Source organism: Heptranchias perlo, chromosome 22 (assembly GCF_035084215.1).
Source record: "Heptranchias perlo isolate sHepPer1 chromosome 22, sHepPer1.hap1, whole genome shotgun sequence".
Taxonomy (NCBI): domain Eukaryota; kingdom Metazoa; phylum Chordata; class Chondrichthyes; order Hexanchiformes; family Hexanchidae; genus Heptranchias; species Heptranchias perlo.
The window spans coordinates 24,219,440-24,234,753 of record NC_090346.1 but is presented as its reverse complement, the minus strand read 5'-3'; positions in this window follow the sequence as shown (position 1 = coordinate 24,234,753).

Sequence of the window (15,314 nt, the reverse complement as noted above, 5' to 3'; positions counted from 1 at the left end):
GCCTCAAACACCCAAGAAAACAGCAGCTTTAAATGGCCAGGTGACAGGAAAAGAGAGGTAAATCCATCACTTGGATTTTAATTCCCTTTTCCCCCAGTTTCCATTGGGTGGATGGAGTTAAAATTTTCGCTTACATGATTCATCATGCACCTTGCATAGTAGAGCACACACGAAGGGTTGAATTCAATGTTGGCGAGGTTGGTATCTGAATGGAAGTCAATGAAAAGGAAATCGGGCAGGGTACATAACGAGCAGCCAATCCGCTACCACCTGTTTTGCACCTCCATCAAAGTTGAATTTCACCCACTGAGTTTTAAAAAACTCATTTTTGCCACATTCTTCATCGGCCTATTAAATTCCATCTAAAGTTCCCACAAAAAGTGCTGATTTTATAAAAACTGAGCTTGTTAAACATGATATGAAGAGAGCTTTACTATAATGCTCAGGAGCTTTCCCAATCGATTAGCTCCACTCTCTTGTCAAAGAAGGGGAAAATCACCTTTCTAAAAAAGAAAAATCTTTAATTAGACATTAAAAAATAATTGATTCATTTATCCTTAGAATAAAATGAATCTCAAAATATAAAGCACAAACACAGAAATAGTGAAATCATTTTAATAAACTTCATTTTCATTTTGGTCACTAAATATTCACAGACTCTATCAGCAATCTCCTAAGAAAAATGTGTTGGTGGAAAACTACAGTAATAGCTGGGGAAAAAAACAATATAATTTTTAACTGTTTGTTAACTTCAAAAACATCCAAGTAATTGTCAGGCTGATTAAAAATAGTCTCCCCAGTAAAAAGAGAGTTAATCATTTAATGTGTCTATAGCTAAGATGGGTGCCTTAAAATCTATAGTTGTGGGTAGTATACTTTAGAGTCTTATTATTATTTAAAGCAGTGTTGCTTTGCTGTACAAATACTCAACAGCATAAGCCAGTCTATACCTGTGAACTCTAAAGCGCTGCAGAGAAAAAAAATCAGATTCAAAAGATCGATCAGCTGAAGAAGTACAGAATAAAGAGATAAGAATATTTCCACCAGACATAGCCTGATTTCACAGGATAAGACACCCATGAACCACACTATCAAAACTCACATCAAATGCACAAAGGAATTTTTAGACCTCCCCGAAGCCAACCTCACATCACTGATAAGACTATGAAGTGCATTCACCTTTCAAGCCTGAGGCAATGTAATTTGCAGCCAGTTATACAAAACTCGCTTAGCAAAGAGCTACTTTGTACATATAATTAATGTATTGTAACCCTTAAAACACAATTAAATATGGTGAGATGATTGTTTAGAGTTTTTGAGCAGCATTTACATTTGATTTTTGTTCTTGACAAAATTAATTTTAATAAAAATCTGGAAATGTTTGCTGATACAAAAAATGCTAAAGTTTACACAATCAATAAACGCCTTTGAAACGGAACAGTTTTAAAGGAACAGATGCTCGAATGATGCTCGAGACTTATTGTGGATTTTGTGGTAACACCATTAGATCCCCAGTACCTCTGAAAATTTAAAACATCAAATTTTCTTTCATCTGCCATTATTATACACAAAATCTCCATCAGTAATAGCAGCCATGAGTGACCAAGTTGACCGGGAGGGCAATTATTGTTACGAAGTGACTATTCACATATTTCCTGGATCAGTTTGTTTCTAGTCACATAAGGAACGAAGCATAGCTTGATTTAGGAAATTAAGTAGGACAAATGATTGATATGAAAGTATAACAGTTGGGAAATGATGACCATGGCACAGTTAGGTTCAATGTAAGTACAGAAAAGAATAATGAAGAGTCAAAGATAAAGATGCTGACAAGTTATTAAAATAGGCAGACGAGTGGTAGATGCAATTTAAAATGGAAAAATGTGAAACATAATGTATTTTTGGACAAAAAACAATGAAAGGGAGTATACACTTAATGGAAAGTCACTGAAGGACATGGATGAACAGAAACCTTAGGGTTCAAATAAATAACTCCCTGAAAGTGAAAGTGCAGGTACATAAAGCCATAAAAAAGGTCAACAGAATTCTTGCTTTTATAAATAGGGACATAAATTATATACACTTTGACCTTGTCCAACAGGTACGAGGTACTTGCTACCTGTGTGGATGAGAACAAAGACTGCAGGGAGGATGGGCAATTTGACTGCGACACCATGGTACGGGAGGCCATTCAAGTGGGGGGAGTAAAGAGGAATGTGGTAGTGGTAGGAGATACTATAGTCAGGGGATATACACTGTTCTCTGCAGCTGTGACCAGGAGTCCCAAAGACTGCCCGGTGACAGGGTTAAGGATATCTCAGTGTGGCTGGAGAAGAACTTGGAGCATGAGGGGAAGGACCAGTTGTCATGGTCCAGGTAGGAACCAACGACAAAGGCAGAACTAGGAATGAGGTTCTGCTGAGGGAGTTTCAGGAGCTTGGGTCCAAATTAACAAGCAGAACCTCAAAGGTAACAATCTCTGGATTACTACCTGAGCCACATGCAAATTGGCACAGGGTCAAACAGATCAGAGAATTAAATGCGTGGCTCAATGAGTGGTGTGGGAGACAGAGATTTCAATTCATGGGGCACTGGCACCAGTACTGGGAAAAGAGGGAGCTGTTCCATTGGGACGGGCTCCACTTAAATCGGGCTAGGTGAATCGAATAACTAAGGCAGAAGTTAGGGCTTTAAAATAAAAAGCTGGTGGTGGGGGGGGTTGAGGTAAGGGTAAATTTATAAATCTAAAGAGAAAAGTCAAGGCCGTGGAGCAGTGTTGTGATAAGCAGAGTGTGTCAGGAAGAGACAGAGAGTTTAACGGTAATAGTACATCAGTGAGTAAGGCCAAATCAGGGAAAAATAGTAAAAAGTTAAAATTAAAGGCGCTTTGTCTCAATGCATGAAGCATTCATAACAAGACAGATGAATTAATGGCACAAGTAGAGATAAATGGGTTTGATGTAGTAGCCATTACTGAGATTTCAGGGTGACCAAGGTTCAGAACTAAATATTCCAGGGTACTTGACTTTTTGAAAAGACAGACAAAATGGAAAAGGAGGGAAGGGGGGGAGGGGTAGCCCTGATAATAAAGGATGACATAAAGACAATAGTGAGAAAGGCTCTTGGCTCAGAAGATCAGGAAATAGAAACTGTATGGGTGGAGATAAGAAATAACAAGGGGCAGAAAACATTGGTGGGAGTAATTTAAAGGCCCCCTAGCAATAGTTATACTGTTGGACAGAGTATTATTCAAGAAATAAGAAGAGCTTGTAACAAAGGTAATGCAATAATCATGGGACACTTTGATCTTCATATAGACTGGGCAAATCAAATTGTCAAAAGTAGTTTGGAGGACAAGTTCATGGAATGCATTTGAGATAGTTTCCTTGGACATTACATCGTGGAACCAATCATAGTAAGGGATCCTGTGGGGGAGAGTGATCATAATATGATAGAATTTCATATTGAGTTCAAGAGTGATGTACTTAAGTCCAAAACTAGATTCTTAAATTTAAACAAAGCCAATTGCTTAGGTATGAGGAGTGAGTTGGCTACAGTAGATTGGAAAATTAGATTAAAAGATATGATTGTAGATAAGCAATGGCGAACATTTAAAGAAATATTTTATAATGCTCAACAAATATTTTGTATCTGTCTTCACCGAAGAAGACACAAAAAACACACCAGAGATAGCAGAGAACCAAAGGTCTAATGAGAGTGAGGAACTTAAAGTACTTAAGATTGGTAAAGAAAAAGTACTGGAGAAATTAATGGGACTAAAAGCCGACAAATCCCCTGCACCAGGTGGCTACATCCTAAAAGAGGTGGCTACAGAGATAGTGGATCCATTGGTTGTGATCTTCCAAAGTTCCCTAGATTCTAGAACAGTCCCAGTGGTTTGGAAGGTAGCAAATGTAACACCGCTATTCAAGAAAGAGGGGAGAGAGAAAACAGGGAACTACAGGCCAGTTAGCCTGACATCGGTAGTCAGGAAAATGCTGGAATCCATTATTAAGGACATGGTAATGAGGCACTTAGGAAATCATATTAATGCCAATAAGGCAGAGTCAACATGGTTTTATGAAAGGGAAATCGTGTTTGACAAATCTAGTGGAGTTTTTTGAGGATGTAACTAGCAAGGTAGATAAAGGGGAACAAGTGGATTTTCAAAAAGCATTCGATAAGGTGCTCCACAAAAGGTTGTTACACAAGATAAGGGCTCATGGATTTGGGGGTAATATATTAGCATGGATAGAGAATTAGTTAAAGGACAGAAAACAGAGAGTAGGAATAAATGGATCATTTTCAGGTTGGCAGGCTGTAACTAGTGGGGTGCCACAAGGATCAGTTCTTGGGCCTCAACTATTTACAATCTATATTAATGACTTAGATGAAGGGGTCGAGTGTAATGTATCCAAATTTGCTGACAATACAAAGCTAGGTGGGAAAGTAAGCAGTAAGGAGGACAAAAAGAGTCTGCAAAGGGATATAGATAGGTTAGGAGAGTGGGCAAGAAGGTGGCAGATGAAGTATAATGTGGGGAAATGTGAGGTTATTCACTTTGGTGGGAAGAATAGAAAAACAGAATATTTTTTAAATGGTGAGAAACTATTAAATGTTGGTGTTCAGAGGGATTTGGGTGTCCTTGTACACGAAACACAGAAAGTTAACATGCAGGTATAGCAAGCAATTAGGAAGGCAAATGATATGTTAGCCTTTATTGAAGGGGGTTGGAGTCCAAAAGTAAAGAAGTCTTGCTGCAATTGTACAGGGCTTTGGTGAGACCACACCTGGAGTACTGTGTACAGTTTTGGCCTCTTTAGCTAAGGAAGGATATACTTGTCCAATGAAGGTTCACTAGATTGATTCCTGGGATGAGAGGGTTGTCCTATGAGGAGAGACTGAGTAGAATGGGCCTATGCTGTCTGGAGTTTAGAAAAATGAGAGGTGGTCTCATTGAAAAATATAAGGTTCTGAGAGAGCATGACAGGTTAAATGCTGAGAGGCTGTTTCCCCTGGCTGGAGAGTCTAGAACTAGGGGACATTTAGGACTAAGATGAGAAAGAATTTCTTCACTTAGAGGGTTGTGAATCTTTGGAATTCAGTACCCCAGAGGGCTGTGGATGCTCAGTCGTTGAATATATTCAAGAATGAGATGGATACATTTTTGGACTCTAAGGGAATCATGGGATATGGGGATTGGGCGGGAAAGTGGAATTGAGGTTGAAGATCAGCCATGATCTTATTCAATGGCGGAGCAGGCTCGAGGGGCCATATGGCCTACTCCTGGTCCCATTTCTTATATTCTTATGTTTTTAGACTATGGAGTAAAGAAGTATTGATGAATTTCTAGTAAACTTTGGTCAGGCCATAGTTAGAGTATTGTGTGCAGTTTTGGCACCCCCATTATAGAAAGGACATTAAAGCCATAGATAGGGTACAGCATAGATTCATGAGTATGATGCCAGGGAAGGGGAAAAAATTGTTATGAGGAGAAACTTGAGATACTGGGACTATTTCCACTGTAGCCGAGAAGGCTGAAGAGATTCAATGGAGATTTTTTAAATTATGAAGATAGAGTGAATAAGGAAAGACTATTTCCTCTGGTTGGGGAATTAGTAACAAGGGGTCACCAATTTTAAATTATCAAGAAGAGAGTAAGGAGAGAGGTTAGGAGTAATTTCTTTACACCGAGGATTGATGGAGCATGGAATGCTTTGTCACAGGGAGTGATTGAGGCAGACAGCATTTAAGGGAAAATTGGATAAATATTTGAAGCAGATGAAGATACAAGGGCTATGGATAGAATGGAGCAGTAGTTCTGGATTACACAAGCAATGAGCCAGTACAGACACGATGGGCTGAATGGCCTCCTTCTGTGCTATAAACTTTAATGATTCTATGATTCGATCTATGAAAAAATAGAATGGTGTAAGGAGAGTGAAAGGGATAAACAATTACAATTAGGTAGCAGTAACAACCAGGACATTGGGAATTCATTCAATAAATGTGTATCATTTGGCAGAGACTCATAATAAAATGTTACTTATAATAAAAACAAATGTTTCCCTTTAACTGAACAAGGTTCTTAATCAAATAACTTAAAAATCTGTTCACTGATCACCTTTGGTAACAATAAATGGTAGATTCCAGAATTAGTTCCCTAACTTGTCTCTAACAGTAACATTAAAGGGGGAATTTTATCTCCCTCTGCCTGGCAGAAACTGGAATGGGAGCTAAAATCTAAGCGGTGGACTTACCGCACTTTTCCCGCCCCACAATCATTTAACACCACTGTTTTTCTTGGGCGGTTGAGACGCCCACCTGACACAGGCAGGAGTCTCATGAATAAATGTAAATCAGGGTCCTACGATATTACTAGGACCCCAATACAATTTTAACCGCCTACTGACCAGAACATCCACTACGGACACCCAGCGGAGATCCTGTCAGGTAAATTTAAAGTTTATCTTTATGGGGCCAAATGTAAGGAATCTTACAACACCAAGTTATAGTCCAACAGTTGGACTATAACCTGGTGTTGTAAGATTCCTTACATTTATCCACCCCAGTCCATCACCGGCATCTCCACTTTATGGGGCCAGACAGAGCAGGAGTGAAAGTTTGCACCAGCACTGTGCTGTTCTGGGCACCCACTCTTCCCACCACCACCCAACTCCTGAAAACGTCCCGAACCCTGACTTGCCTGACTGGTGGCCTTCAGGCCGCTTGATCGTCAGAGGCCTCTGGATGCCCATTTTGGGTGGACAGCTGACCGGCAGACTGTTAATGGGCCCTGGCTGTTAAATGGACCTTTCTCCCACTGCAGCTCCAGGTGGGCGCGACCTGTGTGTCCAGCTTTCCGCCCAGGTGTTAAAATTTCCCCTTATATGCTAAAGGGACTTTAAACTAATCCATTGAGTTCTAGAGGACTAGGTGCATTGTAAAGCAGTAAGGATAGGTTATGCAAAATCAGGTGCTCATGCAGAAAAGACTTAATTAGGTACTTTCATAAACAAATTAGACTCAGTAGAAAGAATTGCATCACGTTTAGTTAACTACATACAAATTAAATTTTGATATGTCTAGATTATATTCATTTGCATTTCAAACAGAAGATAATTGTGGTAGATTATCCTGCTTCTGTGCCTTGGTGGATTGAATCACCTGGGCACAGCAAATCGAGGAAAATCGGGTTGAGAAGATTGCATGCCCGCGAGGGAGCCCACCCAAATTTCCATTCATTAACTTAAATGGATAGAAAATTAGACGGACTCCATTACAGGCGTGCAATCCTCCTTATCTGATTTTGCACCATTCTCTGCACCCAGGAGATCCAATACACCAAGGTGCAAAAACAGGACGATCTACCTGATATGTTTGCATGATAATGTGGTCAGATTTAATATCCATTTTAGAAACTAACCTTTGCAAATTCCTGAATTCTGAGGTAGCCCAAACTCACCGCTGATCTTGTATGCTACCTGGACTAATTTCGATTACAAATTGGGCTTCAGAGCTTAATCCTACAAAAAACAATGCCTCCTCCTCTCATTCACTCCCATTCTGCTGAAGGTGAAGGAAACTTGAATCAAAATAAAAGATTTTTTAAAAATACTGCATATATTTGCTTGCAGATGCACAGTTTGGGGATTTTTTTTAACTACTTAATTTATTTGAGATTTATTCAGGTAGCTCAAGTGAGGTAAGGGAAAAGCACTGCTTGAATTAGCATGCTGAGCATGGGGCGGCAGATGCGGTCATAGGCCAGAATAGCTGCCTGGCAGCCATGAAACCATGACAAGAACAAATGAGACATAAATAAGTAAAATCCAGAAGTTTCCCATTAGAATGTACAGAACATGAACCTGTGTCTGAGCAATTGTTCTATTTAACTGAATGTTCCCATTAAGTGGGTGTCCATTCATAGTCACATGGATGTCTACTCTTTAAATTTCATCATTACATATTACATAAAAGGACTAAATTACAGCATTAAAGGGAAACTTCAGAAATATCTTCAAAGACTTTAATAGCATCCAGCTGCTTACATTTTATTTTGCTTTCCAAAACATCTGTCATTTTCTGTGCATCAGACTCCATGCCAGGCATGAATGTCCAGATTGATTTAGAGATTGAAGGAAAAAATACATTATTGGTGCACAAGTTCAACAGCAGGAGTCTTACTAACCATCAGGAGTCTGGGTCACCTCACCCTACCCACAAAAAAAATGAGATACCTTAGTCATCAAACCCCCAAAGAATCTATTACAAAAATAGATATCACCCCTTGAACCATAGCACAAACAGAAATCCAGGACATTAACTACCGCCACCCCCCCTCAAACCATGACAGAAACAAATACCCCCGCTATCATCCTGAAACCATTGCAGAATCAGAAATCCAGGACATTAACCCCCAACCATGACAGAAACTAATACCTCAGATATTACCCCCAAACCATTGCAGAAACAGAAATCCAGGACTTTACCTCCCAAACCATGGCAGAAACAAATACCCCAAATAGTACTCCCAAGCTACTATAGAAACAGATAGCCCACGTGACATTGCCCAAAGCACCATGGAAACGGATGCTCCAGATGCCCACCACAGACATATAATCCCCGACAGCATGCAACCCCAAGCCACCACAGAAAAAGATATCCCAGTTATCACTCCAATCACTAAGGAATAGGGAATATGACACAGTGGATAAATGATTCTATTAGACCAGTATCGGAATGGTTGCCTGAGACACTAGAATGTTGTAACCATTCAAAGGATCTGACAATCTGAATGGTAACAATGCAAAATAAAACATATGAAAAACACACATACTTGACAGTTACTCCCTGCTGATGACTCTAAAATCGAGTGAAATGTAGAAACACACACATATTTTAGTTGCACTGTGAATCATCTAATGCCAAAGTGTGCTCAAGGTGCACTGTTCTAATGTAGCATAGATTGCAACTATGTTAGTGCAGCATCTAGTGTCAAATTGCTGCACTGCAACAACATACTGTATCGGTTTATTTTGTTGGCTCATTCATTTGATTCGGGTCTGGGTTGTGGTAGATACACAGGCCTTCCAACTTGAGAAAAATCTGATCAGGGGAAGACTTAGCCTGATGTCAAAGGCAGGATGTGTAGTCCAATATGATAGATATTCAGAGGCTGCTTTAAGCCCTTAAAAGTTGTTGGTTACCACAAGCCCTAATCTCTGGAATTCCCTCCCTAAACCTCTCCACCTCTCTACCTCACCCTCCTCCTTTATTTAACACGCTCACCTGACCTAATATCTCCTTATGTGGTTCAGTGTCAAATTTTGTTTGATAACGCTCCTGTGAAGCGCGTGGGACGTTTTACTACGTTAAAGGTGCTATATAAATGCACGTTGTAGTTGTGATACAAAATATACCAGTAAACCAAGCAACTGTGCATGCATATTAAAAATTGCAGGTGATTATTTAGAAATGAGGATGTTACCCTCCAAAACAGGGTGTGCTGGAAGATCTGAGAGCACCAACAAACACTGTGAGCAGCAGTTAATAAGGCTTGGTGTGCTCACTTAATTCTCACCCATTGAGATAGATTTTCATTTTTATCGCCTGGTTGTTAATCTAGCAGAGTTGATCGCCTGCAGTTTATAGATCCCAATCAATTTTCACTCCATTTATTTCAATATAACCTGAAATTAATGGACTGAAAATCGGATAGGTTCTATAAAGGGTGGGCGATCCGTTCCGCTAGATTACCACCCGGGCAGCGAAAGCAAAAATTTACCCCATGCACTACAAGGGAAACAAAACAGAAACTACATGATTCTGGGGGTAATTTTTAAGCTAACCCACTGGACGAGAAACTGATGAGATCAGATCATCTGCCTGTTTTATAGTCCATCCGAATTTACTCTCCATTGACTTCAGGGGAAAGTAAAATCAGGTGGGGTGTAAAACGGGCGGCCGATCTGATCGCCTATTTCCTGTCGGCTGGGTTAAGTTAAAATGGCCCTTCTGTTTGTTTCCAAATTAGAGACATCTGCGTTTATAAAAAAATTCCATTAATTAAACATTTTCCAATGCATAACTACTTTTTTATTACAGGAAACTTTATTTTTTTTGGACTATCAGCTTTTTGTGTTTATGATATCCTACTACATAGAATGTACAGCACAGAAACTGGCCATTCGGCCCAAGAGGTCCATGCCGGTCTTTATGCTCCACTCGAGCCTCTTCCCTCCCTATTTCTAAACCTATCAGCATATCCTTCTATTCCTTTCTCCCGCATGTGTTTATCTATCTTCCCCTTAAATGCATCAATGCTAGTCGCCTCAACTACTCCTTGTGGTAGCGAGTTCCACATTCTAATCACTCTCTGGGTAAAAAAGTTTCTCCTGAATTCCCTATTGGATTTATTAGTGACTACCTTATATTTGTGGCCCCTAGTTTAGGTCTCCCCCGCAAGTGGAAACATCTTCTCTACGTCTACCCTATCAAACCCTTTCATAATCTTAAAGACCTCTATCAGGTCACCTTTCAGTCTTCTCTTTTCTACAGAAAAGAGCCCCAGCCAGCTCAATCTTTCCTGACAGGTAAAACCTCTTAGTTCTGGTATCATCCTGGTAAATCTTTTTTGCACCTTCTCCATTGTTTCTATATCGTTTTTATAATATGGATACCAGAACTGTTCACAGTACTCCAAGTGTGGGTTAACCAAGGTTCTATACAAGTTTAACATAACTTCTCTGCTTTTCAATTCTATCCCTCCACCAATGAACCCCAATGCTTGGTTTGCTGTTTTTATGGCCTTATTAACCTACGTCGCTACTTTTAGTGATTTGTGTATCTGTACCCCCAGATCCCTTTCTCCTCTAACCCATTTGGACTCTTATTATCCAAGCAGTATGTGGCCCCCTTATTCTTCCTACCAAAATGTAATACCTCACACTAATCTATATTGAAATTCATTTGCCAATTACATGCCCATTCTGCAAGTTTATTAGTGTCTTCCTCCTTAGAAAACTGAGGTGATGGAGGCTATGGTTAAGTGGGATTGTGTGTCGGTCTAACAATGTACTAGGAAAATTGAGCCTCACAACATTGATTCCACACACGGTTCTGATCTTAATCAGGATTTTGCAATAGGTGAGAGAAAAGCAACAAATTGCTTCATTACAGGAAGGAGAGAGAGAGAGAGAAGAAATAGGGGAACAAGCCAACTTGCGCCACATGTACGCTCTTTTTCATGGCCAATTACATAGGATTATTGGTTGAAATGTTTGAGAAGGCTGCCTGCCCATTGCCTCATCTGGGAATGCTTTGCAGCATATGGGAACCAAAAGAATGAGTTTTCACTGACTTCTCAATCTCCGTTATGTTACCGTAGAGATTTGTTGCATGAAGGGCAGGTGTTTTCCATTGGGAAGAAAGATAAACTGGAGCAGGTCAGTTACCGGAAGTAGTCCTTGTGCACCTCCTAATGCCTGTAGATGGAGCCACATTTGCAAAAGTCTGGGGATGGGTCTGAACCTGATCTCTGGTTCAGGGGAACAGTATAATGATTGGAAATAGATCAGGAAATTAATATTAAAACCAAGTTAAATGCACACTTGCAACATATGAATTGGGAATATAACATCCCTGTCCTCGACATGTTCCCTGGCCGTCTTCGGCCTCCCCCACATCCCCATAAATATCGGGGCCATTATGTTGCAAGTTAGTGATTTATAGTCAAAATAGTTCCTAAAATAAATACACATCTGGTTGAATAGATGACATCATTATGAAATAGGTCTCTGGAGGGACAACAGAAATGAGAGTGCACTTTTTCCTCCACTTTTTCCTCTGGCTTTAGAAATTGTAGAAAAGTCGGGGTTGAAAATATGTTGCTATTTAAAATCCATTGCAAGAAGCAGTAGTGCAAAAAAAGAGAAGCCATGATTGTATTTGAAAACGAACATCTCAGTAATAAGAAACGTTAAGGAGGTCTACTGGACCAGTCCACAATAAATTGTTGTTGTAACTGGTTTAACAGTCATATTGTTCAACTCTAATGCCTAAAGTAAAAACTGAATTTCCTCAGCATTAAAACGAAACCAGTCTTCCATTTTTTCAACAAAGTGACAGATTCTTAAAGAGCCTTTGAATAAGTTGTGACACAAGCAAATCCAATAAAAGGTGAAGATCTCCCGTGAGCTAGGAATCTGCATATGTTTTTACCTGTACTCACATATTGCAGTAAAGGTCATTGCCTGCAGCAATATTCTATGACTATTGTCTTGTCTCGTCAAACACAGTCATTTCCAGTTGATAGAAAACCATGGGGTGAATGGGAAATTTCTTTAGTTCAAACTCAAGTGTATGCTCAGGTCACCACTGCAAATCATAGAATCATAGAAAGGTTACAGCACGGAAGGAGGCCATTTGGCCCAGCGAGTCCGTGCCAGCTCTATGCAAGAGCAATCCAGCTAGTCCCACTCCCCCGCTCTATCCCCGTAGCCCTGCAAATAAGAGATAAAAATAAATTGAATAAGGTTAAAAATGTTCATTTGAAGTATAAACACAGGAAGAATGTGCCAAAGTAAATTAAATAAGGTTAAAAATGTTCATTTAAAGTATAAACACAGAAAAAATGTACCAATTGAAAATTCAGCCCCTTGCATTATCCTGCGGAGAAATATAGGCAAGATGATGGGCAGTGAAACAGTAACTCGTTAACATGAGACAAACTTTTCTTGAGTAGAATTTCTCCCATTCATTACAAATAGATAGTCTATCACCCCAGTAATTATGATCAGTGCTTTGAGTGACTTTTCTTGATAAACAATGGTTTGATGATGTGCATTTTATTTATTTCTCATTGAGGCACCTCATAGACGGAAGCTAAAGAAACTATTTGTTAAAAAAAAATTGCTTGCCAAAGAAGCACAGTGGTCCAGCACATTGGAGCTTTATTTCACCTTTGCAGAAGATGGAAGTTATTTCTGCAGGAGCCCTACTTACAAATAAATAAAAATACAAGTTTGTGGAATTTGTTTGTAAGAAGAATTTGGTCACATTTACAAGAGACTGAGCATTAATTTTCCTCATAAGTGGCCAACATGGCACCTGGGAACTCAGCTTGTCAGTAAAGGAACAATTTTGTTGTGTTTAGTGCCCAAATAGTGCCTGGAAAATGGGTGCTATGAACAGGAAAAATGGGTACAGTCCTTTGCCCGATTTTGCACCTGAATAGCCCTGGCTTCTCAGGTGGTTACACATGACTGCATAAGTACTGGGTGCTCCCAAAGAAACTGGCACTTTAGCTTCCAGAGCTGAAATTGCTGCAGAATGCTGTAACTCTTTTTCGCTCACTGATGGATGCCGTGATTGGTACAATGATTCCCTCGCCCCTCTCCCACCCTTCCCCCCCCGCTTTTGCGAGATGCCATATTTGGAGTCAAAAGAGGAGCAACAGCCAAAAATTCCCCAGAGTCACTACCACCTGCTTTAATAGCAAAGGCAGGAATGCTGCTTCTACCTTTCCATACAATAACTCCATCGTACAAGCAATAAAAGGAGAATCCGCCCAGTCAAACCTGCACTCTTCTCCTATTCCCAAATCGTCACTGTGCACACCTACACTTGTTTTCCCTGTTCATCAACAGAAAAATGTACAAATAGAACAGTGATCGAGTTCCAACAGTGATTTGTTAAAAATAACGGTAGGTATATTCCTATCTACATTTTAGCACCACGATGCTTCCTTCTTACCCACTATTTGCGTTGTGGTGTTGCGGTTGCCTATCCTAATGCTTCTTCCAAGTAAACTCCCACTGGCAGGAGATTGCAGCTAGATGGTGTCTCTGGTATGTGGCTGGGTCCTATTACAGACTGTGAACTTTGCAGGGTTCATTTAATATATTTGTCCTTGGGATGTAGGTGACTGTATTCATTGCCCATCACTAGGTGCCCTGAGGGCATTAAGAGTAGTGTGGGACGGAAGTCAGGTAAGCCAGACCAGATAGGGGTAGCATGTCCCTTCCCTGAAGGACATTTGTGAACCATTTGAGTTTTACAACAGCGCAGCAGCTTTCATGATAACATTTTTTCTGATGCCAGCCTACAAATTAGTACTCCTAGAAAAACTGCGTAACAGTCCTTCTGTTAGGGTGTTATATTACATTGTCCTGGAAGGAGCCTTGAGATACTAACCCCTTGCTAGGACTTGCCCTTCAGCTTCTCCATCTCCCACAATTTTGCAGGATTCAGTGTCCTTTGATGGAGATGCCCTGCTCCTCCAATGTAGACTTCCCCACCTCCCATATCAGAGCACGGCCTTCTGTCGTGGCCTGCTTTCTCTGTAAAAAATAAAAAAAGGGATAAGGTTTATAAGATGCTGAGCACTGACATTAAAAAGCTCATGTCAGAGGAAGGCTGGTAAGAAGAAAATGTGTTTCATGCAGAAGAGGAGCCACAGAAGCTTGGTTCCTGTTAGCAATGGGCACGCTTGTGCTGTGAGAATGAGTGGTGCTGAAAGAAAATTTAGAGGAATAAAGACAGGACGCTCTCAGTAAAATGTGAAAAAGAAGAGATTGCAAGGGACAGAATGTATTGAGGTGCCCTAACACTAACCCTAACCCTAGCCCTAATGCACCCTAATGCAATCACCTTCTCCTTGGTGATAAGCTTCGCCATCCAGTGCCCTATCTTGCTCCTTCTGAAATGGCCAGTGAGCTTGCAGCACTGCCACTATGTGAGCCACTGTTTAGTTCCTCTGCTATCTATTGCTGCACATTGTACCCCGGTACTTTTGAGACTTTTTTGCTTGATGTGGGGTACAGCACTGTCCTCTGCCTCTCCATGGCCTGGAGCAACATTTCTGTGTTCAGCTCATCAAACTATGGAGCCTTCTGCCGTGTTACTTGTGCTGCCGCCACCCTATCCTGCCAGTGAAGCTGTAATATATTATCAAGGGATGGAATTTTAAAACCAGAAAAGTGCACTTACATTCCAAGGCAGTTTTTCCTGGAGACAGTGCTGGTCGGGACAATCGGTTGTGTGATTGAGGATGAGGACTATGCAGGACTATAAAGAATTGGCTGGATTTTTTTTCTGGGTTTGTGCAGCAGTACATGGAAAGCAAAGTCAGAAGAGCTAAGAATTCTGATCAGCATTAAGTCAAATTAGAAATCAAGACCTTAAAAACAAATGCAGTAGAAAAAACCTTGGAAAAGTGGGATTGTACAAATAAACAGCAGGAACTGTTTCTGACTACCATCATAATATTGGGCCCCTGAAGTCCTTATCTCTGCTCAGCAGAGCTGGGAGTG